The 11,848-nt window shown below is 39.9% G+C and overlaps 1 pseudogene; it reads left to right on the forward strand.

The window, feature by feature from the left end:
* LOC102239967 overlaps positions 1–3,404 on the forward strand; it is an 85,369-nt pseudogene extending 81,965 nt beyond the window's left edge.
* The last annotated feature ends 8,444 nt before the right edge of the window (positions 3,405–11,848 follow it).

Genomic DNA, 11,848 nt, shown 5'->3' on the forward strand with positions numbered 1-11,848 from the left:
CATATAAATTTATTTTTTTTCAGAGGGGAAGGAAGAGGGAGAAAGAAATAGAAACATCAATGATGAGAGTGAATCATTGATTGGCTGCCTCCTGCAATGCCCCACATTGGGGATGGATCCTACAACCCCAGCATGTGCCCTAACTGGGAATCGAATTGTGACCTTCTGGTTCATAGGTTGATGCTCAACCACTAAGCCACACTGGCTGGGCTACAGCTGCTTTTTTATGGAGTGTAAATACTTATTTTCTTCTCTGCGGATCTTTATTTTAAAGTTCTATAAACAAATAAAATATTACAGACTTTGCAATGCTGTTTGCACATAACTAGAGAAATGTTTTAAATACTGAAGCTTGGGACAAACCTCAGACCAATTAAATCAGAATCTCTGGGGTAGTTCCCAGGCACTGGAGGGTGTCCAAGGCTCCCCAGATGATTTTAATAAGCAGCCTGAGGGAAGTGGGATGGAGTAGACATGACTATTTCTCTCCCCCTTTGTTTATTACACTTCAGAGCCCTGCTCCCCACTGATTAATCTCTGAATGCCCACTCTAGCCAAGACACTGGTTGGGATTTTAGAAGAGCCACATCATCTCTCCCAGGAAGAAGCCCCGTGAGCTTGCAGTGAGTTTCCAGGCCCAGCCTGGAAGCATTTCTTATGATGCAGCTCTTCCTTGCAACCTTCCAGATGACTTGGCCTGGTCCTGTGTCCCCCCTGCACTGGGCTTATGCCCCCTTCCAGTGGTTATAATAGACTTTGTTCTGTCTGCTAGTCCTCCTGGTCTGGTTTCCTGGACAGAACTAGAAGCACCTGGGGATCTTATTAAAATGCAGATTCATCAGATTCAGGTTGAGAAATGCAAAAGCAGGGCCCTGGTATTCTGCATTTCTAATAATCTAATGGTGCTGATGCTGCCTCTCAGCCAACCACACTTAGGTAGCAAAGTCATAGGTGGTCCTTTTCATCTCTAACTTCTGAAGCAGATACAATTCTTTTGTTTCAAGGCCTTTTTTCTTCTGTGAGATATTCTTTGTTTGCCATTTCTGGTATATTTGATGCTGAGTCTTTGGGTGGAAATGCATCCCACAATGAAAACATTCCTCATCTGGAAAAGCATAATCCATTTTATGAAAACCCAATTTTACATTCAGCTCACAGGAAGCTCCATGGTGAAGAGTGAGACTTTCCTGTATAAATAAATTGATAAGTAGTTATACATCTGGAGCAATATGTGTTGAGTATCAAGTGAAGGTACAGACCTGAAATGGCAAATACACAACAATCACAAATATCTCCCATTGTCTTCCCTCTGGATTCCTTGGCAGACACGTATGACCATTCATAACATTCTTTTTTTCCTTTGAGATCATAGTTAGCCTTAGAATACTTCCCAACACAGAGACCTACCCAATAGCCAATATTGGCATCCCTGATATGGATATGATGAGAGCTCAGAGAAAGAAACAATTGACTCCAAGTAGGAGCACTTCCCTAAGGGAACTGATTTTGATTTAGCCTGGCGAGACAATGTTCTTTCTTTGTGACACCAACCTGCCAGTGATAATAAGCTAGAATGTTTAAGTATTCACACACTTAAAATAACATTAAATATTCATCTTATTGTAACTATGTAATTATAATGTGTGCTTTATCGATACCTCTCATGAAATCCTTGATTTTCATGTTCCTGATATATCATTAATACTAACAAAACAACAACAATTTCAAATGGTTCCCAGAAGTAGCACCGATAGAAAATCCATAGGCAACGCTTACGTTGGGCTCAGCTCCTGCTGCTGACTTGGAGAACTGCATCTGGAATGTGCTGCCACTTTTGCTCCACAATCTGCCACTATCCAAAGAACATGCTCCCTTCCTGATTAGGTTATCTGCATCTTCGTCAGTTGGTATATATCACTGTATAATGAGTGACTTACATCAGAACTTCAAAAATATTTGCTGAGGAAATGAACCGGCTCTTTTGAAACCAGGTTGAAAACCAGTATCTGCTAAATCATCCCTCATCCCTGCACATATCCTGTTTGCTGTGCTCTGTGCAGTAGACACCCAGCTGTCCCTGGAAGGCCAGTTTCTATTTCCATGTGTTCCACTTCAGCTTCCCTCTTCTACCTGCTGGTCCATTTCGGCCTATCAAGGCCCACCAGTGTTAATCCTATCTCCTATCTTTGGAGGGAAGGCCAGGCTCTGGTCAAAAAGAGCTTTTCATTTTTTTCCATTATTGTAGAATATGAACCACTGATTTCCCCCAAGTTGCCACACTCTGCCTTACACTGTGCGAGCTGCAGTAATGAACCCATTTATGAGCAGCCCACACCGTGTAATTACCTGGAAAAGAACAAATTTCTGAGTCTGTCAGGATTTAATTCTGCCACCATTTTTAGGAAGTTGTGATAGCTTTGAAAAGAAGGCAAAAACTATGTTTCTCTCATGTTTCAAAAATGACTTCAATAAAGGTAAAATTAAATAAAAAAATACTTTGTAGTTAAAGATGCATTAACTTTGAAATCTTTATTAATCATAGAGCAGTGGAAGCAGTGGCAGAATCCTTCCTTCTGAGTCATGACAATGGGACAAATCATAGTGAAGCAAATTCAGGGCCACAGACACCAGAACTCAACAAGGGAGAAGTAGAAATCCAGACAGATTGCAAATTCAGGGTTGGAAATACGAGCATTGAAATCAAGAGTAAAGCTGCCAGGCTTCCTTCTACAACAGGTATGGGTCACACTCTCACTGTCTCTCTTTCTGCCATCATCTAGGTTCTGCGTTCCCCGCACAGAGAACCCGGTGAAACCGCAGAAATCATCCCTGCTACAGAGCAGGAGTTGCCACAGCCCCAGGCTGAAACAGGGTCTGGAACAGAACCGGACAGTGATGAATCAGTACCAGAACTCGAGGAACACCACACAGGCACCCACACAACAAGCCCAGCTGGCAGCAGCTGCTGAAATTGATAAACAACAAGTCAGTAAAGCAAAGAGAGCCAGTGTGAAAAGGCGGCACCGTAAACTGGGTCCTAACAGGTTTCAGAGGTTACTAGGAAATCTAAGAATATCCTCTTTATCATCACAAAACTAGATGTCTACAAGAGCCCTGTTTCAGATACCTCCATAATTTGGGGAAAAGCCAAAATGTAAGATTCATCTCAGCAAACACAGCTAGCAGCTGCTGAGAAATTCAAAGTTCAAGGTGAAGCTGTCACAACATTCAAGAAAACACACAGACTCCAACTATATAAGAGGAGAGTAAAGAGGAATGGGGTTGATTAAACAGGTGTGGAAGTTAAAGACATAGAGTTGGTCACATCACAAGCAAATGTGTTGAAAGCAAAGGCAGTCCAAGCCCCGAGGAACAACAATGACATTGTAAATATAACCATCTAAAAATGAGGACTGTGTGTGTGTGTGTGTGTGTGTGTGTGTGTGTGTGTGCTTCAAAAGAGTAACTGCAGCCCATCTACGGTGGCTCAATGGTTGAGCATTGACCTATGAACTATGAGGACATGGTTCAGTTGGAGCACATGTCCAGGTTGTGGGCTCAATCCCCAGTAGGGGGTGTGCAGGAGGCAGCTGATCCGTGATTCTCTCTCATCATTGATGTTTCTATCTCTCTCTCTCTCTCCCTTCCTCTCTGAAATCAATAAAAATATATTTTTAAAAAGAGTAACTGCAGCTTGGTTTGAAATTTGTACTCTATCATTAATAAACCTATGGCTTCTTGTGGGATGAGGAAAAAAAAAGAAATCAAGAACAAAGCAGAAATAGCACAGAAACACAGACTATTGGAGTTTGGTGATCATGCCAAAATTAGCAATACAGTAGGTCAGAACTAAGTCTTTGTTTGAGGAGCATGAACACAAAAGACCAGAGATAGGTGAATGCTAAGTAAAGTGCCTTAATTCAGAGTTTCTGGGAAAGAAGGCTGAAGAGACCTTAAATCTATCTCTCAGAAATCTTTTCCTTTGTCATCTCCAGCCTACAAAATAACTCCCATTTGCTCTGTCTATCCATTTGCCTGTCTGAAGAAACCACCTGAAAAGAATGATGAAAGTCTCTGAGACTAATTCTACACACCAAACTGGTCCAACCATATTGACTGAAGCAATACCTTGAGAAAACAAGTCCATAAATTAAGTCATATAATTGTCTATAGATAAAGCCGGAATCTAAATGTGCTTAAATTGTCTCAATAGTGAAATTACTGATATATATAGCACTATAAATAGACTTGTTCCTGTTGCCTCTGATTTTCATCTGAAACCCCAGAGTAAAGAACAGTGTTAAGAGCTTACATTATCCATAAATTTGCTCAAGGGTTACCCAAAAAGGTAATCCAGAGAGAGTAATCAAAGCAGATGGCATTTTTCTCTAACCATCTCATTGCAGAATTTGGGAGAATATTCGCAAGCATATAATGCATCCAGCCAGGTGAGAGGAAGAGGAAGCCTGGATGCGTCCACTAAAGTTGGTTGGGTAGAAACTCAAGCAAGAGGCTGGCCTGGACCTACCTTTGAAGACAGAGCAAGGAAAGCGGTTCATTGCAGAAGTAGCCCACACTTCTACAATTGAGCAGAGAAATGTCACAGGTTTTCTGGTGGACACTAGAGGAGAGAGTCAGGTGTAAGTCAAGGTCCCAAAACAAAGAGTCTGTGTAGGATATCCTGTTGAAGCAGGGGTTGATGGGCAATAGTAAGAAATCAGAGATTACATTGTTCATGCCAGGGACAAGTCAAATGACTCACACACAATTGGAATTAGGGCTACACAGAGGCCTTCCAAGTCAGATTAACACTCCAGCAACAGATCTTCTGTCCCATACCTCTCCTTCATTCTCACAACCTCGCACCCATGTCTGGAAGACACAGAGTTTCTGTCTGCTGGTCCTGAAGGTCCTGGTTTTCTGGAAAGAGCAATAATTACCTGGGCATCTTGTTAAAATGCAGATTCATCAGATTCAGGTTGAGAAATGCAGAGGCAGGGCCCTGATAGTCTGTATTTCTGATGTTGCTGATGCTGCTGACCTGCCAACCACACTGAGGTAGCGAAGCCATAGTTGGTATCACAGTAAGATGGGGACTGAGGACTGTCAGAGTAAGTTAGAAGAGTGAAGAGTCCTACCATTCCTTCTAATGCCTTTTTCCTCACTGTAGATTCTGAGTCCAAGAAAGGCCCTGCTGGGAAAAAAAATAGTACTTATTTAGATGGAACAAGACTTTTTAAAGTAATGATAAAAGAAATTAAGTTGCTTTCTGTTTGTCCCATGCCAAGTTCAGTTCATATAATGTTATGGGCTAAATTGTGTTCCACCAAAATCTTCCATTGAAGCTCTAACCCCTAATTCCTAAGAATGTGACTATATTTGCAGATAGGACCTTAAAAAGGTGATTAAGTTAAGATGAGGTTATTAGGGTAAGCCCCAATACAACCTGACTGGTGTCCTTATAAAAAGAAGAAACGTTGCCTGGCCGATGTGCTCAGTGGTTGAGCATCAACCTACAAACCAGGAGGTAGGGTTTCGATTCCAAAAGGGCAAATGCCCAGGTTGTGGGCTCGATCCCCAGTGTGGGGCATGCAGGAGGCAACTGATCATCATTGACGTTTCTATCTCTCTCTCCCTTTCCCTTCCTCTCTGAAATCAATAAAAATATTTTTTTTAAAAAAAGGAGAAATGTGGACACACAAATACATACCAGGGAGGCATGTCTACACAGAGAGACCACCATGTGAAGAGGCAGCAGGAGAGCCGCCATCTGCAAGCAAAGGAGAAAGGTCTGAAACAGTCTCCTCCCCAGTGGTCCTCAGAGGAAACCATCTTTGCCAGCACCTTGATCTTGGTTTTCGGCAGAAAATAAATGTCTGTCATTTAAGCCACCTAGCCTGTGGTGCTTTGTTATGGCAACCCTAGGAAACTAATACATCTAATAAACCAGTTAATAGAAGGAACATTTCTTCTGCTTATTAACTTCAATGTTACATGTCGTATAGCTTCAGAAAACTTCTGCAGCATACCTCTATCACATTTAAAAATCAACCTAAGAAGTCAAGTTAGAATGCAATCAGTATCTTTTTAGGAAGCTTACCATCTTTGTCTTCAAATCTTCTAATACAGAATGTCTGAAATATTATAGCCTCATACTGTATCTTATCACATGTCAGAAAAATAAACTATTTTCCCCCTACATGAAATAAGTAAACTTTTCTCATTAACATATGCATATGTTTAAACAGGAGTACTATCTTCAAGGCTTTAGTCATGTTTCTATAGCTAGAAAAGAAGGGAATATTTGAGAGCTCAGTTTGATACCATTTGTTTAAAAGTTTCAAATGGGCCGAAACTGGTTTGGCTCAGTGGATAGAGCGTCGGCCTGCGGACTGAAAGGTCCCAGGTTCGATTCCGGTCAAGGGCATGTACCAGGGTTGCGGGCACATCCCCAGTGGGAGATGTGCAGGAGGCAGCTGATCGATGTTTCTCTCTCATCGATGTTTCTAACTCTCTCTCTCTCTCTCCCTTCCTCTCTGTAAAAAATCAATAAAATATATTTTTTAAAAAAGCTTCAAAAGGGACCGGTGATTAAGATTCAGCGCTGCAGTTAAAGTCTTCTCCTCAGACCCTTGGTAGGATTTACCATCTTAAGAGTTTATGGGTGAATTGAAGTCCTGATAGACCTCATGCCCAACTACTTGCTCAATTACCTCCACATGAATGCTTTACCCGCTCATGAATATCAAGTTCTGTAAAAATGAACACCTCTCCTCCACTAACATGGTCCTGTTTTCTCTAAATTCTTTCTTCCAGGTTCTAATGTGGTTGGAAAGGTTCGACGAAATGACATCTTTGTGTGCAGCAGCTAGAATGGTGCCTGGCACCACAGTGACTCTCAGTCACTGGATTAAGGCTTACCCTAATAAACCAACTTTCCAGTCAGACAATTAGAAACCCAGTAGCTTCTTCAACAACTTCCTTTCCTTGGTTTCCCTTATTTAATCCATCCCATGTTCTGCCAATTTTATAGTTAAAAAAAATTTATTCCTAACTGATCTCCCTGTCTCTAATCTCTCTCCTCTTCATCCAATTATAATGTTTTCTTCCTCTCTGTACCCCACAGAGTAGTTCAAAGTAATTTATTCTACTCAACTAGAGTTTTCAGCTATTAAATAACCATTTCCTCTGAAACCTCAGAAAGGTGTGTATATAGAAAAGGTGTCTCCTCCAGTTGACAGAAGCCAAACATAAAAATGAAACGGGAAACCCCAAGAAATAACTATTTAATGTACTTCTATCTTCAAACATTCACCAGGCTCCAAAGCTCTCCCAGCTGTGGTGCCACTTTTTTTCCAGACCACGCCCCCACCTTTGGAAAGGAGCACCCAACTGGAGAAAATCTGCACCAGCATACCCCCTCCCTGCTGGGCCACCAACTGGACTAAAGCTGTGTTTCCTGTCTCGGCAGCTTTCTAACTAGCTACCACTCCACTCTAGTTAATTTCATTCAAAGTTACACACTCAGGCCCCATGAAAAATTTCCCTGCTTTTAGAGGAAACTCAGGTCATGGGCCTAAACTAAGGAAGTGAATTTTTCACTCATTCTGATTATTATAAATTTTCTTCTTAAGAGAGACTGTGTCGTGTGGTAGAAAAAGCATGGGCTGCAGAGTTAGATAGGCCTCAATTCAAATCCTGGTTCCCCATTAGAAGCGGTGTGATCCTTCTCTCCTGTTTTCTCACCTATAGAATGAGAATTCAATCTACTTCCTAGTGTGGTTGAGATGACTCAGTAAGGTGAAGTATTTGTATATAACAACTAGCATGATGCCTGGCACAATAAAGTTACTTGATAAATATCTCTCTTTATCTTCTTTATTAATTTAATTTCTCTCTCTAGTTTTCCAGCAATACTTGTATAAATTCACATTATGATTTCACAGAGACAGTGAATAAAAATATACCAGGGTGTAAAGAACAATAACAAAAAACTTACATAGCCTCACCACGTGCTCAACATTTTATGTTTTACATATATTAATTCATTCATTCTATGTACAAACTACCATAAGAGTTAGGCAAAGAACTATTCAAGAATGGAGTCAGGATTTGGAACCTATGGCTCCACCATCTGTTATCCTAACCTTCTGATAGACTGCCTCTCAACACAGAGGTGATGTTTAATACCTCTGATGTGCTACAAAGTGCTTGGTTCTATGGCACCCTCTGCCCAGAGGTGATCAACCTAGAGCAGTGGTCGGCAAACTCATTAGTCAACAGAGCCAAATATCAACAGTACAACGATGGAAATTTCTTTTGAGAGCCAAATTTTTTAAACTTAAACTATATAGGTAGGTACATTGTTATTAACTTAATTAGGGTACTCCTAAGGCTTAGGAAGAGCCACACTCAAGGGGCCAAAGAGCCGCATGTGGCTCGAGAGCCGCAGTTTCCCAACCACTGACCTAGAGCAACTGATAAATAAATGGAGGACATGGGCAGTAGGTGTTCCTAAAGGGTTTTTTTTTCCATTCAAACAATATTTAAAAATATGAAACCCAATGAAAAGGGATGAGATGGCATTTCCCCAGTAGAGTAATCAGAAAAAAAGTTCTCCAATCACAACCCACTCAGCTTCCAAACCTTAACAGCATCCTCAAATTATAAAGTCAGAGCTGATTGAGTATTTTGGAGGCAGGTTCTCTAATGCCAGTGGAAATTTCTCAACACCATTAATCAGCTATTTGATATTGAGAAAATCTCTTTGATTCCTGCACTTCTAGCACTGCTTCAATTTTCCCCCTCAAACAATAGCTTGTGATTTTACTTGAAACCCATGTTTACTGAATCTCTCATCATGTCTCTGGCATTCCCCAAATAGGATCAAATTAAAAGGAAACTTAACTGGTAAGCCAACCAATAAAGAACAGAAGGAATCTTGAAATCTCTCTGCGAACTTCAGCTACTCAGTCTTCCCAACCTCCCCCTGGAGTCAAGCTAAATGGTTTTCAAAGGTCAGAGCTTTTTGGAAGTCTGACTTATTAAAGTCACAGATAAACTCAGACTTTATGGATTATCTTTCCTGTCTCTCCCTCTTTTTTCTTCTCTCTAATTTCTCGCTGTTATTGCTGTGCATAAGCTCTCATGTTTTTTTTCTCTCCTCATTTATAGAGAATTACAAGTATGAACCATTAATCCTATTAATATTAGAAACTGAATCAGAACTAAATTACTGTATTGTGTGTGCTCACATAGAAAATTATTGATGACCTTAAGCATCTCACAGCAATTGCAATTTCATGAATTTGTAAATCCAAAAGATATATGTTTTAAGTAATGCAAATTTGTTTTCTACCATTTATAAATTCTGGATCTCTATGAGGGAGCCAACTAATTTCTGTTTTCTTTATTCTAATATCTGAACCACTTTTCTGGGTTTCTCAATATAGAAAGAAAATGTCTGTGAGGCTCATTCTTTTGGCTGGTGGTTCTCATTAACCTTAGATAGGAGAAATCTCCGTACATAGATCAAAATAAAAGGGCCATTTGGCAATAAATTCAATGTATTGCTACCTTGACCACTAAAAGAGAAAGTAGAATGTGTAATGCCTGGAGCAGACCTTTCTATGGAGAGGTGCCTTCATTCCTGATGAAATTCTGTCAACTCATAGAAATTTTTTATGGAGCCTTAGATAGTTCACCTTGTACCCTGAAGAAAGTATCATAGATTTTTTATGAGACTTACTACGCTATACATAACAGATTGGAAAGGAAAAATTGAAGGATAAGTAAATCTGCAGAAACAAATTGTGTTCTGTCATCATCCTTAACTAATGGCATTGACTCTGCTCCAAGGCTGCCTGATTTTCCTAAATTGGCATTTGAGAAATAGCAGCAAGTCTAGTTCCCTTTTCCATTTCTCAACAGAGGCCCCACTTCTGCATCACTCTCCTTTTCTTTTCCCATCCTCTGGCTGTCTCCAATTATATTATCTTTACATGCCCATCCTAATACCAAACCGGTAGATATTGAACAGGGATTAGAGGTGGCACACTCTCAGTTCATTAACTTCTTGTCAGGTTGGAAGCTTTCAAAATTGGGCATAAGAAGGAATAAAAACTGGTAGGGTAAACATTTGAGTTTCTTTTCGCCTCCTCTAAAAGTCCATGCTACCAGTGAATAAGGGACTCTGTGTTAGGTAAAGCGCACTATAATGAACACCCCAGCTGCACTACAGTAAAGTTGTCAAGAGTATGGACTCTGGAGACAGATGCCTGGGCTCCCACTTGCTAGCTACATGTACGTGGTTAAGTTAATTAACTTCTTTATGCCTCAGTTTTATTTCTATAAAAGAGCACCTTCCTTATAGGGTACTTGTAAGGATTAAATGAAGAGGTACATGTGAAGTACTCACTAGTAGAATCATGCCAGGACCAGAGTAAATGCTATATTAGTCATTATGATTTCACATGAGATGTTAATACCCTTTCAACATTCCCAAGAAGTGGCTGTTTATCTTATACTTGATTTTCCCAAGAACAGGGAACTCATTATCTCCCAGGGTGACTTACTATTATTTTTAATATTGAAATGTTGATCTCTCTGTAATGAGAGATCAACATTTTCCTTTTAGTTCCTACTTACTAGTCTGAGGACCACATTGGAGTGATATAAAAAAAAGATAATTGATATTTGAATTGATATTTTTTCTCATTTTCTCTAAGTTAAACATCCTCCATTCCTACAATCATACACATATAATATGGATAAGTATTTAATAACTAGTTTGTCCATGGTTTTCTTAAAGAATGGTACCCAGAAAGAGGGTCTGAAAGCACAGTTCCCCTCATTCTAGAGCAGTGGTTCTCAACCTTCCTAATGCCGCGACCCTTTAATACAGTTCCTCATGTTGTGGTGACCCCCAATTTCATTGTTACAAATTGAACATAATTAAAGCATAGTGATTAATCACAAAAACAATATGTAATTATATACGTGTTTTCCGATGGTCTTAGGCAACCCCTGTGAAAGGGTCGTTTGACCCCCAAAGGGATCGCGACCCACAGGTTGAGAACCGCTGTTCTAGAGGAACTTCTAAGAATGGAGCTTCTAAGTTCATTTTGGAATTTTTTTAACATCCCCATAACATTACCTCATGTAAAACTCTTAAGTCTTTTTTGTATGACTACTACTAAATTGCATTTCATCATCGCCTTTCCGGGCTAGTGCAATTTTTTTCTGTTTTTTTGTAGGATGGTGGATGGTATGGCATGGTTGTAGGATGATGTAAGGCAAGCATGTCAAATTCAAAGGCTGACACAGGCCAAATAAATGAGGCATGCGGCCCACAGGCCACGAGTTTGACATGCTTGCTGTAGTGTATAAGATGGGAGTAGTAACTAGACAACCTTATAATTACTCTTGTTAAATTTCATGCTGGCACCCACCTATAACTTGAGTTTCTTAAGATACTTTTGGATTTTAGTTCGATTAACCTTCTTTTCATCATACATCATTAAGTGTCCTCTTTCTTTTGATAACCAAAAACATGTAGCCATCATACAATAAGGATGAAAGAGTGCTGAGAAAACCAGTGTCTTACTTTTATTCCTAGCCTCAAAAATAATAGGCCTGAGGTACTTCTTAACTGTTCAGGATATCTGTGTACCTCACAGATTTGTTTTTGTTTTTGTTGTTTTGAAGTTAAATCTTTATTGTTGAAAGTATTACATATGATTAAAAAAAAAAAAACCCGAATAGCTGCTGCGATCCTGAGAAAGAAGAACAAAGTAGGAGGGATCTCAATACCAGATATCAAGCTGTATTATAAAGCCACTGTTTTCAA

The sequence above is a fragment of the Myotis brandtii genome, unplaced genomic scaffold (assembly GCF_000412655.1).
Source record: "Myotis brandtii unplaced genomic scaffold, ASM41265v1 scaffold125, whole genome shotgun sequence".
Lineage (NCBI taxonomy): Eukaryota > Metazoa > Chordata > Mammalia > Chiroptera > Vespertilionidae > Myotis > Myotis brandtii.